This window comes from Rosa chinensis, chromosome 4 (assembly GCF_002994745.2).
Source record: "Rosa chinensis cultivar Old Blush chromosome 4, RchiOBHm-V2, whole genome shotgun sequence".
Lineage (NCBI taxonomy): Eukaryota > Viridiplantae > Streptophyta > Magnoliopsida > Rosales > Rosaceae > Rosa > Rosa chinensis.
This window is the reverse complement of record NC_037091.1, coordinates 33,325,023-33,341,444: the sequence shown is the minus strand read 5'-3', so window position 1 is coordinate 33,341,444 and position 16,422 is coordinate 33,325,023. Positions and strand designations below refer to the sequence as shown.

At 41.4% G+C, this 16,422-nt stretch overlaps 1 pseudogene; it reads right to left on the bottom strand.

The window, feature by feature from the left end:
- Positions 1–4,016: 4,016 nt before the first annotated feature.
- Positions 4,017–12,345, bottom strand: LOC112199144 (annotated as a pseudogene).
- Positions 12,346–16,422: the final 4,077 nt, after the last annotated feature.

Sequence of the window (16,422 nt, the reverse complement as noted above, 5' to 3'; positions counted from 1 at the left end):
CAGAAAGTAGCAGAGTTAGCTAGTGAAGGAAGGTGTTTGGGTGAGTTATATATAAGTTTGTTTGGTGAAAAGGAAACGGTTGGTGGTGGTGGTGTTTGATGGGTCAGCACCTGCTTAAGTGGAGGTGAGAAACCATGTGGTGAATTGCACATGATGAAAGCATGAGAAACTATTGCTTTGGAGACCCGTTAATTGAAGAAGGCTATAGCTACATGGTAGACCTAGAGGAAGGAGCAGTTTTTGTTGAAGATGAGAAACAAATAGTACAAGAGGTTGGTTGGAGTCTTTGTCATGAATTGATGAAGGAAACATGCAATTAATGTAGCCTGCAAACATAGAACGTAAGAAATGGAAAAGCATGACTTTGCTTTTCATTTCTTCACACCTACAACCTACCGTGAAGAGCAATGCTTAGATAAAGGCATCAGATACAAGAATAAAATCATCTGAGTTTGTCTAAGCTCAAGATAAAGGGATCTGAGCTTTCTAAGTTCAAGATCAAGGGATCCGAGCTTGTCTAAGTTCTAGATCAAGGTATCTAAACTCATTCAAGCATTTGAGAGTTTGATGAAGTCCAGGAGTCTAGGGAGTCCATCATTTGTGAGTAGAGACAATTGCTACATTTGGTGAGAGTTTTTCTCACTTAAGAGATTGAGAGAAAAAGTGTCCCAATTAGTGAGAAGAAAATTCCTCTTGAGAGATTGAGTGTGTGTTACCACTTTAGTGAAGTTTAGTCACTACAGTGAGTTTGTTTCTTGGAATCCCGTTATTTTACATAGTGGAAGAAAGAAGTACTGCTGCCCCTGAGGATGTAGGCACATTTGCCGAACCACATTAAATATTGTCTCTTCTTTGGTTTATTTGTTGCTATTTCCGCAAATCACACAAGGGGTGGAAAAAGTTAGATCCTGGGATAACCAATTATCCATCAACCTTGTATTAAGGCACTCCTCATTTCCCAATAGTGGTGGCGTCAGCAATGAGGTGGTAGGTGAAGAAGAAGAGTAGAATGGAGCGAGAAGATGGCATAAGAGCGTACATCAGAGTGACCAACATAGATGGACCCCTAACCAAACGGAAGCTAAACATAGCGGTCTCAGCATGGAAAAAAAAAAAAACAATCAAAGGTTGCCAGTTCTGCTTACATAAATGGGCAGTTGCTGCTTAACTAGGCTGTGTATAGGATATTCAGATGTAAAACGACATGTCAGTTTCAGACTTTCAAAGACAATAAATCAACCAGATTCTGTGCATTGCGAATTGGCGTACTTGATCGGAACAAGTGATCAGATTATTTTTTAAGACGAAGTACAGGCCTATCCAATCTCAGAGAAATGGAGGCAGCAAGCTCCGCAGATCGAGTACAAAGCAGGTACAACTCTACCATTTCTTCTTAATCGCTCTCGAAAAAGTTGACACTGGCAACTAGTTCTTCATCTTCTTCTCAATCACTCTCGAGGATCAAATAGGCGGAAGAGTTTACTGGTTTGCTTGGCGCTAAATGACTGCGGAATGTGATTTTTTTATTAGCTTATTAATTATTATTATTATTCCCCTCAGAATTGGCTTTATTCCACTTCAGAATTCGCATACAATTTTTTTTTAGTCAGGATGCAGTTATAAACTAATAAAAAAATAATGAAAGATTACAATATCTTCCGCAAAATATGGAGAAGTTCCCTCAAACATAGAGCGAGAAACACTATATAATCATTTTTTTCAATTATTATTATTTTTTTAATTTTATAAATGCAAAAGTCTATGGACAGATGTTGGTATGCATATACCTTCCAGGCACAAGTATTGGAAGCACAAGACTCATGTCGCCAATGTAGAGGTAAAGAAAACTCCTAGCTGAGGGTCGCGATACCCCTCGGGGCGATATCGGGAACCCCGATCGTCCCACACCTAAAGAAACAGAACCAAGCTCCCACAGACCTGCTACATTAAGGTCACCTCCAACAACCCGAAGAGGTAACTGTTTACTATTGCTTTCCATTATCATTATCTTATAACGATACTGACTTAGGTATCGGAGCGTTGAAGGCCGGTACACCCGGTCTTCCCTCTGACCTTTGTGTGTTTACGGATAAGCGAGACCGATAGCAATAGTAGCAGACTAGAACATCTCATGATTTAGCTGGATCGAACCCCTCGCAAGACAGCTGAAACATTTGGCGCTAGAAGGACTCCTCTCATTCCTTGCTGGCAGGACAACACACTGTCCATGTCTACCAGCACTCTCTATACCAATGGCGATGATCCGCCCCACGAGGTAGGGACCCATGAGGTCTAGTGCACGCTCGAGTTCTTGAGCCCAAACACTGAGGCACGCTCGGCCATGACCACAGACGCCACCACCGCACTTGAGATAGCAATGCGTGACCTAATGGAGACACGTGCACAAGCTAAGGCCGAGCGCGTGGCAGCTCGTCGAGAGGTCAAAAATATGACGAACCAGAATTGCATCCTCCGAGAGACACTCTAGCAGCAAGTTGCAAGCAATGAAGCATTAGATAAGGCCCGTCAACAGGAGACCCCAATACCAACCATTGGTGGGGTTCTGACACCCGGAGCAATCCTTACTACAGACCCAAGCACGGGTCTCGCCAGCACTTTCGTGCCACCAGGTGCAACCTTTGGAAGCCCCACGGGCCCCACTCCAAGCAGCACCAGCACAAGCCCACAAGTGATTTACCTGAACTCCCCTCTCTTCCCGAATCAACTCGACTCAGTATAACCACCCCAGCCGGTACCTGATACAGTAGGAGTGTCGGGAACAAGTACAGCTGCAACCACCAATATACCTCCACCCGACCCCAATACTCGGTTGTTGCTCCAAATGAGCGAAGCCATCGCCTCCTTGCAAGCTCGGATTAAGAGCGCCGAAAGCAGGACCGACTGGCAACCTATCACGGCCAGCTTCCAGGGAAAGATGGGACCATTCACTCCTCGGATACAAGCCAAAAAGTGCCCACTGGAGGCCAAGCCCTTCAAGATTGAGAAGTACAATGGCACCAGAGACCCATACCACCACTTGGAAGTCTTTCAGTCCCTCCTACATGGAACCCGATACACAGACGCGATGACATGCTACACGTTCGAGGATACCCTAGCAGACGGGGCCTTGCGATGGTTTGTTAACCTTCCCCCAATTCCATCGATAGCTTCCAGGAGCTCGGGGACAAATTTCTCCGCAGGTTCGTTCTATACGGCAGTGGCTATCGCACGACGCCTGACCTATTTAGGCTCAAGCAATGGCTAAATGAGTGATTGTGAGACTTCGTGCGCCGATGGCAAAAGCAAGCTACACAGTGTTGTTCCCTCTATCCAGCCTTAGAGGCATCGGCATTCAAGCAGGCACTTCAACCGGGATACTTCTTATTGCAAATCAACACCAATCCCTCTGCGACATATGGCGACTTCCTCGATGCAGCTACCGCTTTCGCGCAGGCTGAGTACGACACCTTTGGTCGCGACACCAACACCAATACACACCCAGTTAATGCACCCTAACTCGCCAACCTCATTGGGACCACTGATAGCAGGAACAAGGACACCACTAGGGACAAACCTGTCCAATATGACAGAACCTCACAAGAGCGACAAGGTTACAATGATAAGAGGGACAAACAATACGGGAAGACCTCGAGAAGCCAAAGTATAACTCCTCAAGTAGTCGGTATCGCGATGCGCCATATGGCGATACTCGACACAAGGAAAACCATAGATTTGAGGCACCCAGATACGAGATTTACACCACACTCACCACTTCATATGAAGAAATTTGGAATAACCACAAAGATATCATCCCACGCCCACTGCGGCGCAAACCTGGTCAGGCCAAACCACGAGACAACAGTAAATATTGTACATACCATGAGGAAGCCGACCACACCACTAATATTTGCTGGGCACTGAAAAATGCTATTGAGCACCTCATTCAAAGCGGCCAGCTCTCACAGTATCGTACTCCCACAACGGGAGCCAACGCCATTAAAGTCTACAAACAGATTCTAACGATACAAGGCGGCACCCCAAGAGCACTCGAGACTCTCCACGCACAGAAGTGACAATGCCCTCAGGGCCAGGAGGTGATGGGACTCAGTCATGGTTGCCACACCCCTCAGGTGGAGTGGGGCTCGATTGCTTTTAGTCGCAACGAGGACACCATAAGGAAGCATCATAACGACCCCTTCTTGATCACCATGGTCATCAACCACTATTGAAGCCATAGGGTCTTGGTCGATAGCGGCGTGGCAGTCAGTGTCATGTTTGGCAGTTGCTATGAAGGCCTAAACCGAGACAACAAGAAACTCACCTAAGATCATAAGCCCCTGATCAGCTTTGAAGAAGAAATCACACAGACTTTGGGATCTGACAATTTGCATATCACCCTCGGTGGAGGCAGCACTATCGCCACCATGACAACACATTTTATCATCGTTGACTACCCTTCTTCCTACAACGTCATCTTAGGGCGAGACGCCATTTGGGGACTCCAATGCTTTGTCGCAAGGCACATGTTAATGATGAAGATCCCTACCCCATGTGGCACCCTCACCATTAGAGGTAATCAGGAGCTAGTGAGACAATGTAACTCCCTAACTGTAGTGAGGGGATATGGTAGGCGAGACGTACTCCTAGCCACGAACTTGCTCTCTCCCTCTGATAAGCCCGAAGATCCAAGGGAAGACCCCGAGACCCCGGATGCTTGCGAGACACGTAGCAAAAAGAAGGAAGATAAGCGCAAACTCAAGCACCTGAGACCAGATGCTTTGGAAAATCTGATATCGGTCTCCATATCCGATACAAACCCAGAAAGAAAGGTCAAAATTGGTTCCAAGATGGACCCACACTTCCAGATAGAATTAATCGCCTTCTTCAAGACCAGATAGGAGGTGTTTGCATGGTCCTACGCCGACATGCCAGGGATATTGCCAAAACTGCTGACCCACAAGCTCACCATCTCACCAGACGTCCCCTCGATCACATAGAAAAGATGGGCCTTCACGGAAGAAAAATACAAGGCCATCTAGGCCAAGGTCAAGAAGCTCCAGGATATCGGATTCGTCAGGGAAGTATCTTACCCAACATGGCTATCCAATGTCGTGATGGTAAAGAAACCCAACGGCAAGTGGCACATGTGTGTCGATTACACCAACCTGAACAAGGCTTCCCCAAAGGATAGTTTTCCCCTCTGAGCAGGAGGTGCAAAGCAATAGAGTGGCATGCTTCGACGCACTCACTAACTCAGAAGGGTTGAACCTCGACTCTGACCTCTTGAAAAAGCACTGCAAGCGAGCCCAACTCCATAATATCAATAATAAACAGCGTATCGCCCGATACTACAACGCAAGGGTCATGACTCGCCTCCTCTCTGTCGGGGATTGGGTGATGAAAGAAAAGATGCCACCTCCAACAAGGCTGAAAGCCACATGGGAAGGGCCGTACGAGATCACTAAGGCCGAAAAACAGAGACAACGACGCCCACAACCCAGAATTCCGACCACCAAACGAAAGATTCAAGCTTTCAGAACACTAAAGGCTCTAACTTTACTCACCTCTTATCTCAATCTCCAACAAAAACAGAGGAACAGTAACCGCCCCCATCTCCCTCCTCTGTCCATATATAGGGAGCTCGAGAGTACAGGGACTGTTGGACATGCAAGGACGACGACAATAGATCTCACCACGTGTCTGACATCTCTGAGCATTACAAAGGTCATGCGCCTTTGCCTCGACTCCTTACCACTATTCCATTATTACATGTTACGGACTCCAGAACACCGGACTTCCCACACACGAAAAATAAATGACAACAGCACACGTGTCACTAGGGCATAACGTATGCGCCAAAAGACGCATGAAACCCTACCACAGATTCTCGATAGTGACACAATGACAACTACGAGAATGTGTTCACTCAAAAAATGTTCCGGCCGCGTGTCACTGGGCCGAGGGCTTCTTTGGCTTACACGTGTCCTTTTGGAGTGGTGACGTGTGCGCGGGCGTGCCAACTCGCGGCTGGTAGGCCAAGCAAGGTTTTGTTCTAGATTGTAGATATTGCGCCGATCTGACTTCTGATCATTTGATTGTGGGCCGAGGAAGGATCGATCTCGGCCGCGGGGTTCTCTCTGCCTTGAATGCAAGGACTTTAGCACAAATCGGCCTTATCTGGCCGCAGTGCTGTGTAACTCGGTGATTGAGGTGAAAGTGAAGTAATGATGATTCTTTTTGTGATTTTGTATTTTGTATAAAGTAAATTTGCGATTTTGTATTTTGTATAAAGTAAATAACGTAAAGTAAACAACAGAAAATAAAAGTGCAAGTAAAGACAAAGTAAAGTGCAGGAATGTAAAGATGCAGCAAATAAAGTGCAGGAAGATAAACTGTTTGAATGTAAAGAGCAAAAATGTAAAGTGCAGGAAAGATAAATACCTGTAAAGAAAACGATAAGATAAACACGTAAAGATTGATAAGTGTTGCTGAAATGTTGAAATGTATTGAGATAAAATTTGTGTAATCACGCAGAGCGTTTGGTCGAGGACCTCTAACAAAGATGTCTACGGCCCCTTTTATAGTACAAAATAAATAAAACAAGGGAAAAATGCACGAACAGTGTCTGGAGACTCTGAGGACTGTTAAAATGATACCTGAACTTTCAAACGTTTCAATGTGATACCTGGACTTATATTTTCTTGTCAACGTAGTACCTACATCAACTTTCCGTCACGGCACTATTAAATTTACCACGTGTGAGGCACGTGACATACAAAATGAAGGTGAAAAGACTGATTTGCCCTATAACTGACATTTAAAATGCACAAACAGTGTCTGGAGACTCTTAGGACTGTCAAAATGATACTTGAACTTTCAAACGTATCAATGTGATACCTGGACTTATATTTTCTTGTCAACATAGTACCTACATCAACTTTCCGTCACGGCACCGTTAAATTTACCACGTGTGACTGTGTGAGGCACGTAAGGTACAAAATGAAGGTAAAAAGACTGATTTTCCCTATAACAGAAATTTTAAATATTTTTTTTGGTAAAAACATTTTAAATATTTTTTTTTTTGGTAAAAAGACTGATTTACCTTTAATTTTTTTCACCCCTCCACCTCTCGTCTTCTTCCTCTCCCCTCGATCAACCACTCTCTAAAAAGACTGGTTGTCCTCGCCAATTCCTCCCACAACAACACCTCAGTACTCCTCGATTTCAGGCACACAGCGCTGACCCTGTTGACCTCGACGAAAGGATCGGCAGCGCACTTCATCGCCGATTTCAGATCTTTGACAAGCGAGGCTTTGAGAAGACTATGTCCTTCATTTTGGAGGACGAAATTGAAATTGAAATTGAAATTGGGATTGAGATTGGGATTGGGATTGGGATTGGGATTTGGATTTGGATTGGGTTCTCTGGAAACTTCGATGGTACTCAAAGCGGGACTTGAGATCGAGGAAGGAGGAGGGCGGAGAGATCATCTATATCATTACTTGCTGGTGTTTTTGTTGTAGTTAATAACTTGATATTAATGGATTTTGAGTTTGAGTTTGAGTTCGAGTTTTGGTGGAGGTGTGGGTGGTGACGAAAAATGAAATTCAGGGGCAACGTCTTCTTGGTTCTTCTTCTTCATTGCCCATTTCACAACAGGTCTGCATTGATGTTGTTGAGGCGATTTCAAAGGAGGAATGAAATTTTGTGTTAATTCGATCTGATACATCTGTGACTGTTTTGGTTGTTTTGCAATCCAAGTCTTCGTGCTTTCTCTGTTGGACTTGGAGGTGTTGAAGAGGCCATCGACCTTGCGACGGAATCTGATAAGGCAGCGAGTCTTCTCCTAGATCCAATGCTCGGCCCGCTTCTTCTGGGTGCGGACCTCGTGGTCCTCGCCGCAGCTGCTGGTGTTGCCACCAATTAAGGCAGACTTGGGAGTTGAATAGGGTTGAATGATTTTGCATAAACAAGTTGGACTTGGTTTTGTGTTTTAGAAGTGAATCGAACAAGGGAGAAGCTTTGCTAAGAAAAATTATTTCTCATTCTTTTTTGTTCTTGGAGTTCCCAGATCTTTCATTTCTCTTTCAAAATGGGTTTGTCGAGTTTAAGAAGATGAACAAGAATGGGTTCAAGAACATGAACAATTGAGATTTCTTTTGTTTTTTTTTTTGCCTTTTTGCTGGGTTTGAGAAGATGAACATGAAGAAATGTTAGGTTCATACTTATCGGATTGGGATTTTTTTTTTTTTTAGAATATATTGGATTGATCTTGGTTAATAGAAAAAGCAAAAAAAAAATTTATCATCTTTTATTTTCAATAGGGAAAAAAATACAAACAGTACCCAAACTATGGGCCACTAATAACTTTCGTACCTCAACTTCAAAAACTATCATTTTGGTACCTGGACTTTTCACCTCGACCCAAGATTCATACATGCCGTCCACTTTGCCGTTAACGGTGTTAAATTAACAAGGGTAAATCTGTCATTTCACTGTTCATCTCTCTTACCATGGTACTGTTCTCTATTTTTTTTTCCTCCTTCTTCCTGAGGAGAGGAAAAAAATTTTAAAAAATGAACAGTATCATGGTAAGAGAGATGAACAGTGAAATGACAGATTTACCCTTGTAAATTTAATACCGTTAACGGCAAAGTGGACGGCATGTATGAATGTTAGGTCGTGTTAGATAATCTGGGTACCATTATGATAGTTTTTGAAGTTGAGGTACGAAAGTTATTAGTGTCCTGTAATTCAGGTACTGTTTGTAAGTTTTTCCCTTTTCAATATATAAATTATTATGTTTTTATTTTCAATTTTAAATTTATTCATTTAGGATTTGATGGAGTAAAAAAGTCTTTTTTGCCCTCATTTTCGGCCTCACATGCGTCAAACGTGACTCGAACTGACGGAGCCGTGACAGAAAGTTGATGTAGGTACTACGTTGACAAGAAAATATAAGTCTAGGTATCACATTGATACGTTTGAAAGTTCAGGTATCATTTTGACAGTCCTCAGAGTCTCCAGACACTGTTCGTGCATTTTTCCCTTTAGGATTTAATGGAGTGGAAAAGTCTTTTTTGCCCTCATTTTCGGCCTCACATGCGTCACACGTGACTTGAACTGACGGAGCCGTAACGGAAAGTTGATGTAGGTACTACGTTGACAAGAAAATATAAGTCCAGGTATCACATTGATACGTTTGAAAGTTCAGGTATCATTTTGACAGTCCTCAGAGTCTCCAGACACTGTTCGTGCAATTTTCCCATAAAACAAATACAATCTCAGCTTTAATTGTTGAGACTGGATTGATTACAAATTGAATTCTAAGAATAAAATTCCTTTGATGTGCATAATTGGCAATCAACCATCATGACTCTTCAATGATTATTTTTGTAACTGTCACACTTAGTGTTGTAATGTTTCTGAACGTAGAATTTGGCATTTAGTAGCTTTATCCGCTCATAATGTCCTGCTATCAGTGTCCCTAACCAATTGAAACAAGCATCGGATAGGACTTTCTCAGCCACAAGTAAACCAGAAATCGACTCATGTGAGATGGATCTCGGCTGAGGTTAAGCGAGCCGGACCTCGGCTGAGGTGAAGTGAGCCGGACCTCAGCTGAAGTAAAGCGAGCCAGACCTCGGCTGAAGTGAGGTGAGCCGAACCTCGGCTGAAGTGAAGTGAGCCGAACCTCAGCTGAAGTGAGGTGAAGTGAGCCGGGCCTCGGCTAAATATTTATTATATCACGGCTCACTATGACCCAAGCCTGCTTCATGTGGGACCCGGCTTAACGTCACGTAGGTCTTGCCAAATTTAGGTTCAAACAGAATGATCTCCTCACCCCAGCCAAGACTCCTCTTACGTGGGGACTTGGGGGTAATAGTCGTACGGAAGCCACGTGGCAGGAACTTGCCTTACACTTCTGATACTTCTACCAAAGGCAAACTCCCCACCGAAGAGAACTCATGACTAGGGACTTGGGGGACTTGTTGGTATGCATATACCTCCCAGGCACAAGTATCGGAAGCACAAGACTTGTGTCGCCAATGCAGAGGTAAAGAAAGCTCCCAATTGAGGGTCCCGATACCCCTCGGGGTGATATCGGGAACCCCGATCGACCCACACCAAAAGAAACAAAACCAAGCTCCCACAGACCTGCTACATTAAGGTCACCTCCAACAACCCAAAGAGGTAACCGTCTATTATCGCTTTCCATTATCGTTATCTTATAACGATACTGACTTAGGCAACGGAGCGTTGAAGGTCGGCACACCCGGTCTTCCCTTTAACCTTTGTGTGTTTTACAGATTAGCGAGACCGATAGCGATAGTAGCAAACTAGAACATCTCGTGATTTAGCTGGATCGAACCCCTCCCGAGAAGCTAAAACAACATATACTCAGGTGCTAGTATATCAAAATTTCAAAAATTTTGTGCCATATTTTAAAATTTTGTTAATAGAAAAATAATTGCAACATTTTCTTGACCTTTAAGGATCAAGAACTGGGATTTGAAAAAAAAGAAAAAAAAAGAAGAAGAAGGGATCCAGAACTAGACGAACCGATGGTACTAAAATCCATTTTCTTTTTCCTTTGATTGTATTGTGTGTTTTTTGTTGGCCAATTGATATATATATTAGGCACATGCTCTGGGATCAAATGCCCTAATCAGTTTCATTGCCCCTACTGCCTTCACACCTCTTTTCTTAAGGCTTTTCCTTCATTTGTGTTAATTAGAGGCCAATGGTTGCCTAAGTTGCAAACTTGCAATCATCTAATGGAACAGTTTGGTTGAATTCAATTTAAGCACATTCACAAAGAATCCAATATGGTGGCTGATATCGTTGTCTTCAACTCCCGTTAGAAAAGTTATAAATGATCCCTGTGTTTTGGGTAATGCCTAATATTAATTGAGTGCGGCTATTGCCACCCTACCATTTTCTTTGTTCACCCTACCTACTCATTATACCCTACATTTTAATTTCAGTTATTAAATCTGCTTATCTAACCCATTTCTCTTTTCAAAAATATCCTTATATGACATATCCAATTAAAAAAGAAATTTTTTACCAAAAATATCTCATTTAATTTATACCAATAAAAAATTATAACATAATAAAGTCTCCAAATTAAATCACAATCTGATTTACTTCTATTTTTTTAATTTTGTTTCTTTCAGTTTCAAGTTCGTTTATTTTAATCTATATCAAAAGTTGTTAACAACTATGAGCAATGAAGAAGAAATTGTTCTTTTTTTTTCTTGTTTTAAATTTTTACTTTCAGTGTTCACAGGGATAGCAAAGATTTTGATGAAACACTAATAATTTTGTGAATTAGATAACAAATTAATGATGAGAAGGCAACAAAAAGACAAAAAAAAATATTAAATTCAAATTTGGGTGAGCGAAGATGAAGATTAATGTTATCCAATGAGAAATTAAAAAATATTTGTATTTAATTAATTGATATTGTATTTAATTTTCCTTACATATTAGGATTAGATAATTAGTGTACTTATTAGTCATTTTGCATTTGGGTAATATAGTCTTTCAATAATTCAAATGTTTGCAGGATGAACTAAAAAAATGGTAAGGTGGCAATAGCCGCTCTATTAATTCCATTACCTTTGAGATTTGCCAAGTTGATCAAAGTTGGTCTAAAAGTTAATTTTGACAAAAAAAATTTCATGTGCAAGGAAAAGTTTGTCAACGCAATAAAAAAAATTAAAAGATAATTAAGTTTAAAAAAAATTTGGAAAATGAAGTTAAAAAAAAAAAAAAATAACACAAACCACAAGAAATTAAAGAAATGACTTGATGCAGAGAGATTGAAGAACAAAACAGACCGTGACTTCAATGGGGATATGGGTGTCACTCCGATGCTCATAATAGAGATCAATAGAATTTACACCAAGGCGATTCAAGCTTTCTTCAAAAGCAGCTCTCACATATGCCGGCTCCCCTCGAATAATCTCTCCCTTGTTGTCCTCAAAGCTGATACCGAATTTGGTGGCCAAATCAACCTTGTCTCTCACGCCTCCACTCAAAGCCTGATTTATTCAAGTCAATGATCCAAATGAGCTAGCCCACTATGGCTACATGCAAAGAACAATAGTGCTTCATTACTTTGCCCAGAAGAAGTTCGTTGGTGAAGGGACCGTAAACGTCAGAGTTATCAAGGAAGGTGACGCTGGCGTCGATGGCGTGGTGGATGAGTTTGAACTTGTCTGGTTCGGGCTTGGGGGGGGGGCATAGAAGATGGACATGCCCATGCAACCCAGTCCTTGAGCCAAGACCTCGCTCAGCGTCTTGTGACCCCAGCTTCATCCTCCTCTTGCTGGTCATGCATTTGTGTTAATTTGTGAAGCAAACAGTGAGATAATAGCAAAGTGAGTGAGGGAAGAAGAAAAGCCAGAGTGAGGGACGGTGGCCATCATTGGTGCCAATTTTTAGACTCATGCTCTAGTTGGAAGCACAACTTTCTACCTCCCAAGATTTACTATTAACACTGGTTTCTAAGTTTTTATTTTATTTTATTCATTTTTTTACCACAAGTCTGAAATCTCTCACACAAGTCATAGTCAAAATGAGTCGTGTGAGTAGAATAGTCAAATCTTGAATTTAATTAATCTTGTCAATCATCAGTTTTTCAATTAGGGTTAAATACTGTTTACTCCCTAAACTTTCAGGGAAAAAACAGTTCAATCTCTGCCTTTTCAATTTCACATGTTTACTCCCTCATCTCTCAATTTTGGACCAATAGGTCCAATTTGTTATTCTCTGACCAAAAATGTCTATTCTACCCTCAAATTTTTTAATTAATTAATTAATTCTTTTTGAAAAGATTTTTTTCTCTTTTGTTTTGTTTTTCTTTTTCTTTTTTTTGATTGAGCAGATGAAGAGAGGTTTTGTGTTTCGGATTGATTTGGTCGCTTGAGAAATTTTGATGTTGAAGGAGAAGAGGGATGGAAGAAGAAGAGATAAACAGAAAAGGCAAAAAAAAAATAAAAAAATAAATTAAGAAAAAGAAAAAAGATGAACTGAGGGTATAATAGACATTTTAATAGAGTTTTTTGACGGAATGGACCTATTGGTTCAAAATTGAGAGATGAGGGAGTAAATGTGTAAAATTAAAAAGGCAGGGACTGAACTGTTTTTTCCCTGAAAGTTCAGGGAGTAAATAGTATTTAACCCTTTCAATTAATTATTTTGTAAATTGAAATTGTAGCTTTAATGGGCTTCCTTATATGATGATGATTCATTGATATGGGATGCAAAGTTATATCATATTTGACCAGAATTTTAAAATATATGACACAATAGTTGAAAAAAAAAAATAAGGGTCGGACAAATGGATTGAAATTGGAAGTATAAGGGTAATCGTGATGAAATTAGAAGTATAAGAGCACATGTGATTTATGGATATAACAGTTATGGAAATGATATTTTTTTTTTCAGCGGTGATCTAGCTAGTCTTTCAGAAGTGGCCTACTCGAGGTCGTCGGCGATTTTTTTTTCCTATTGCTAGCTGCAAAGGAGTGTAGCGGTGAGGGTTCAATTGGGTCATTCATGGATCCAATTTGGGCCGTTTTGCTTCTGTTTGTGGTGGTGATGAGTGATGCGATTTTCACCAAATTGATGCTGGTAATGATGGAGAATGTGCGATCTGGTGGGGCCAGTCGGACCTCTTGGTTCAGGCTGTGGGTACATGTCTCATATTAGGGGTACTAATAACAAACTGTCTATAGCTGAGACGGATAGCCATGATACAGTGCCTCGACGCTAAGGATTGGAGGTTAACGACCATTGTGCTCATGTCGGTGGTCCAGCAAAGATGATAAGGTGTGGCCTTTGGGTGCCCATAGTGATTGAGAGGCCCAAAGTGGACTTCTGGGTGTAGTCATAGGCCCATTCTTTTTTCTCAAGTTATTGGGTTTGCGACCCAGGTGGAAATGGTTAGGCCGTTAGGGTGTTGGCTTCCTAGATTTCTGGAGACCTTACCTATTGGCCAGTATTTTAAATAAGGAGAATGATGTTGTCCTGCAGTTGACTATCTTGGGAATTGGTGCTGCAAATCAGATGAGTCCATTAGTTTTTAGTTTATTAATCTTTCTTGCAAATTGGTGAAGAGAATTTTTAGGGACTTCGATGAGTCTCATTTGGCTATTATACCTTAATTGTGAGCACTGGCAAGTAGCATAACCAATTTTTCATGGACTTGGATAGCCTATGTTAGTTTTATTTGTAGTCATATTGTTTTTCTATTTTCAACTATTGAGCTACAATTTTGTAATCAAACAACCATTTTGACAAAATATGGTTTGTTCTACCTTAGTTTTTTAGTTCAACGTTCTTAGATTAAGTGAATAAGTTATGCTCCTATGGATGTTCAGGATGCCTCGATTGTAACAATCGTTTATGTTTAATTCTAAGTTATGTTTTAACTATTAAAAAAAAAAGAAAAAAAAAAGAGAGGATAATTTTTGTATGAGGTGTTGATTCTTCTAGTTGTAGAAGTCATAATATACTCCTCCACCAGAATGAATATGACGAGTTAATCCAAAAAAAAGAGCTCTGATAATTTTTGTATGAGGTGTTGATTCTTCTAGTTGTAGAAGACAAAAGTCATAATATACTCCTCCACCAGAATGAATGTGACGAGTTAATCCATATTTTCTCGTGGGTCCGTGTAATTTTGAATCACATTGGTCTTAGTAACCCATGATTGACCTTATTAGTAAAAAAACGTTAAATAAATTAAATATTGTTTTAGGGAAACGAGAATTGAGAGGAATTTGCTGTGTATTCTCATTGATAATAGGGGCCTCTTTATATAGAGGATTACAATGCATAGAATCTCAATCATATAAGGAAAGTAATTCTACATTGATTAGGATTCTAGATCCTTCTAATTAAATCCTATTACCACTAGGTCAAGTAACCTAGAGTTTGGACCAAATACAAATAGAGATATCCTTAAACACTCCCCCTTGTGTTGTCCAAACGCGGTGCCTCTCTCGTTGCCTCATTAAAAACCTGGCCGAGTAACAAAAACCCAGTGGGACAAAAATAACCTCGGTCGAAGGGGAAAAAGAGCACAACACACCCTTCACGATTCGAGACGAACATGTAGACATCTCCCCCTGATGTCTGCGCCTCCCCCTGATGACTACGATCATGGGAGTTCAGATAATTTCCGCAAGCCAATTCTTGCCACATGTTTCTCGAACGTGGATTTGGGCAATGACTTAGTAAACAAGTCTGCCTCACTGTCCTCAGATCGAACCTAATTCACTTTGATCTCGAGGAAAGCCTGTTGTTGCTGATTATGCTTGGTTTTGTCGCTTTTGATGTAGCCTTGCCTCATTTGTTCAAAACAAGCAGCATTATCCTAAATGCTCGTAGGCTTATCTGTGGTAGACTTCAAACCACAATTGCTTCGAACATGCGTAATTATGGATCCAATCCATATACATTCACGAACCACTCCGTGAAGAGCAATGATCTCTGCATTGTTCGAAGATATAGCGACTAGGGTCTATTCTGTAGACCTCCAAGATGTCACAGTTTTTTCCCATAGTGAACACTTAACCGGATTGGGAATGACCTTTGTGTGGGTCAGAGAGATACCCAACATCAGCAAAACCTTCCAAAACACATGTCCTTTTGGGATGGGGATAGTGGACGTAGGCCAGTGTTGGCGGCATACCTGGTGTGTGATGGGTCCGAATCCATCATCTCATTGTGGGGATAGAACAAACCCATATCACTCATACATCTCAAGTATCGAAAGATATCTTTTACACCAATCCAATGGCGTCGCGTTGGCGCAGAGCTATATCTAGCTAACAAGTTCACAACATATGAGATGTCCGATCTTGTGCATTGGGATAAGTACAATAATGCGCCTATTGTACTAAGTAAGGCACTTCTGCCTCTAGCACATCTTCGTCATCATCCTTTCGACGAAGAGGATCCTTCTCAGGATCAAGACTATGAACGATCATGGGGGTGGTTGAAAGCTTGACCTTGTCAAAATGCCTAAGCATCTATCGACACGATGCTCAAGTTCTAAACCGAGACATAATCGTGTTCTCCCAAAATCCTTCATCTCAAAATCGGATTTCAAGTGTTCAGCGATTTCCCTTAACTCTTTAAGGGCTTCTAATGAAGATCATGTCTAACATGAACCGCGATGGAATCCGAAACTTGTTATGGAAACCCGTGGGCATATCCCTTCCCAATCAAGTAGTCATTTTAGCGAGCGTTTCAACCTCTTTATAAACGCGCTCCGTGATCTAGAGCCAATTGACTTGGGTAAATGAAGTTCACCATGAACCTTCATGTATATTCCGTATCTAGATCCCTATAGAGATACGTAGTGACCACATTTGTAAGCTGCATGTTCAGTTATTCGGAAAC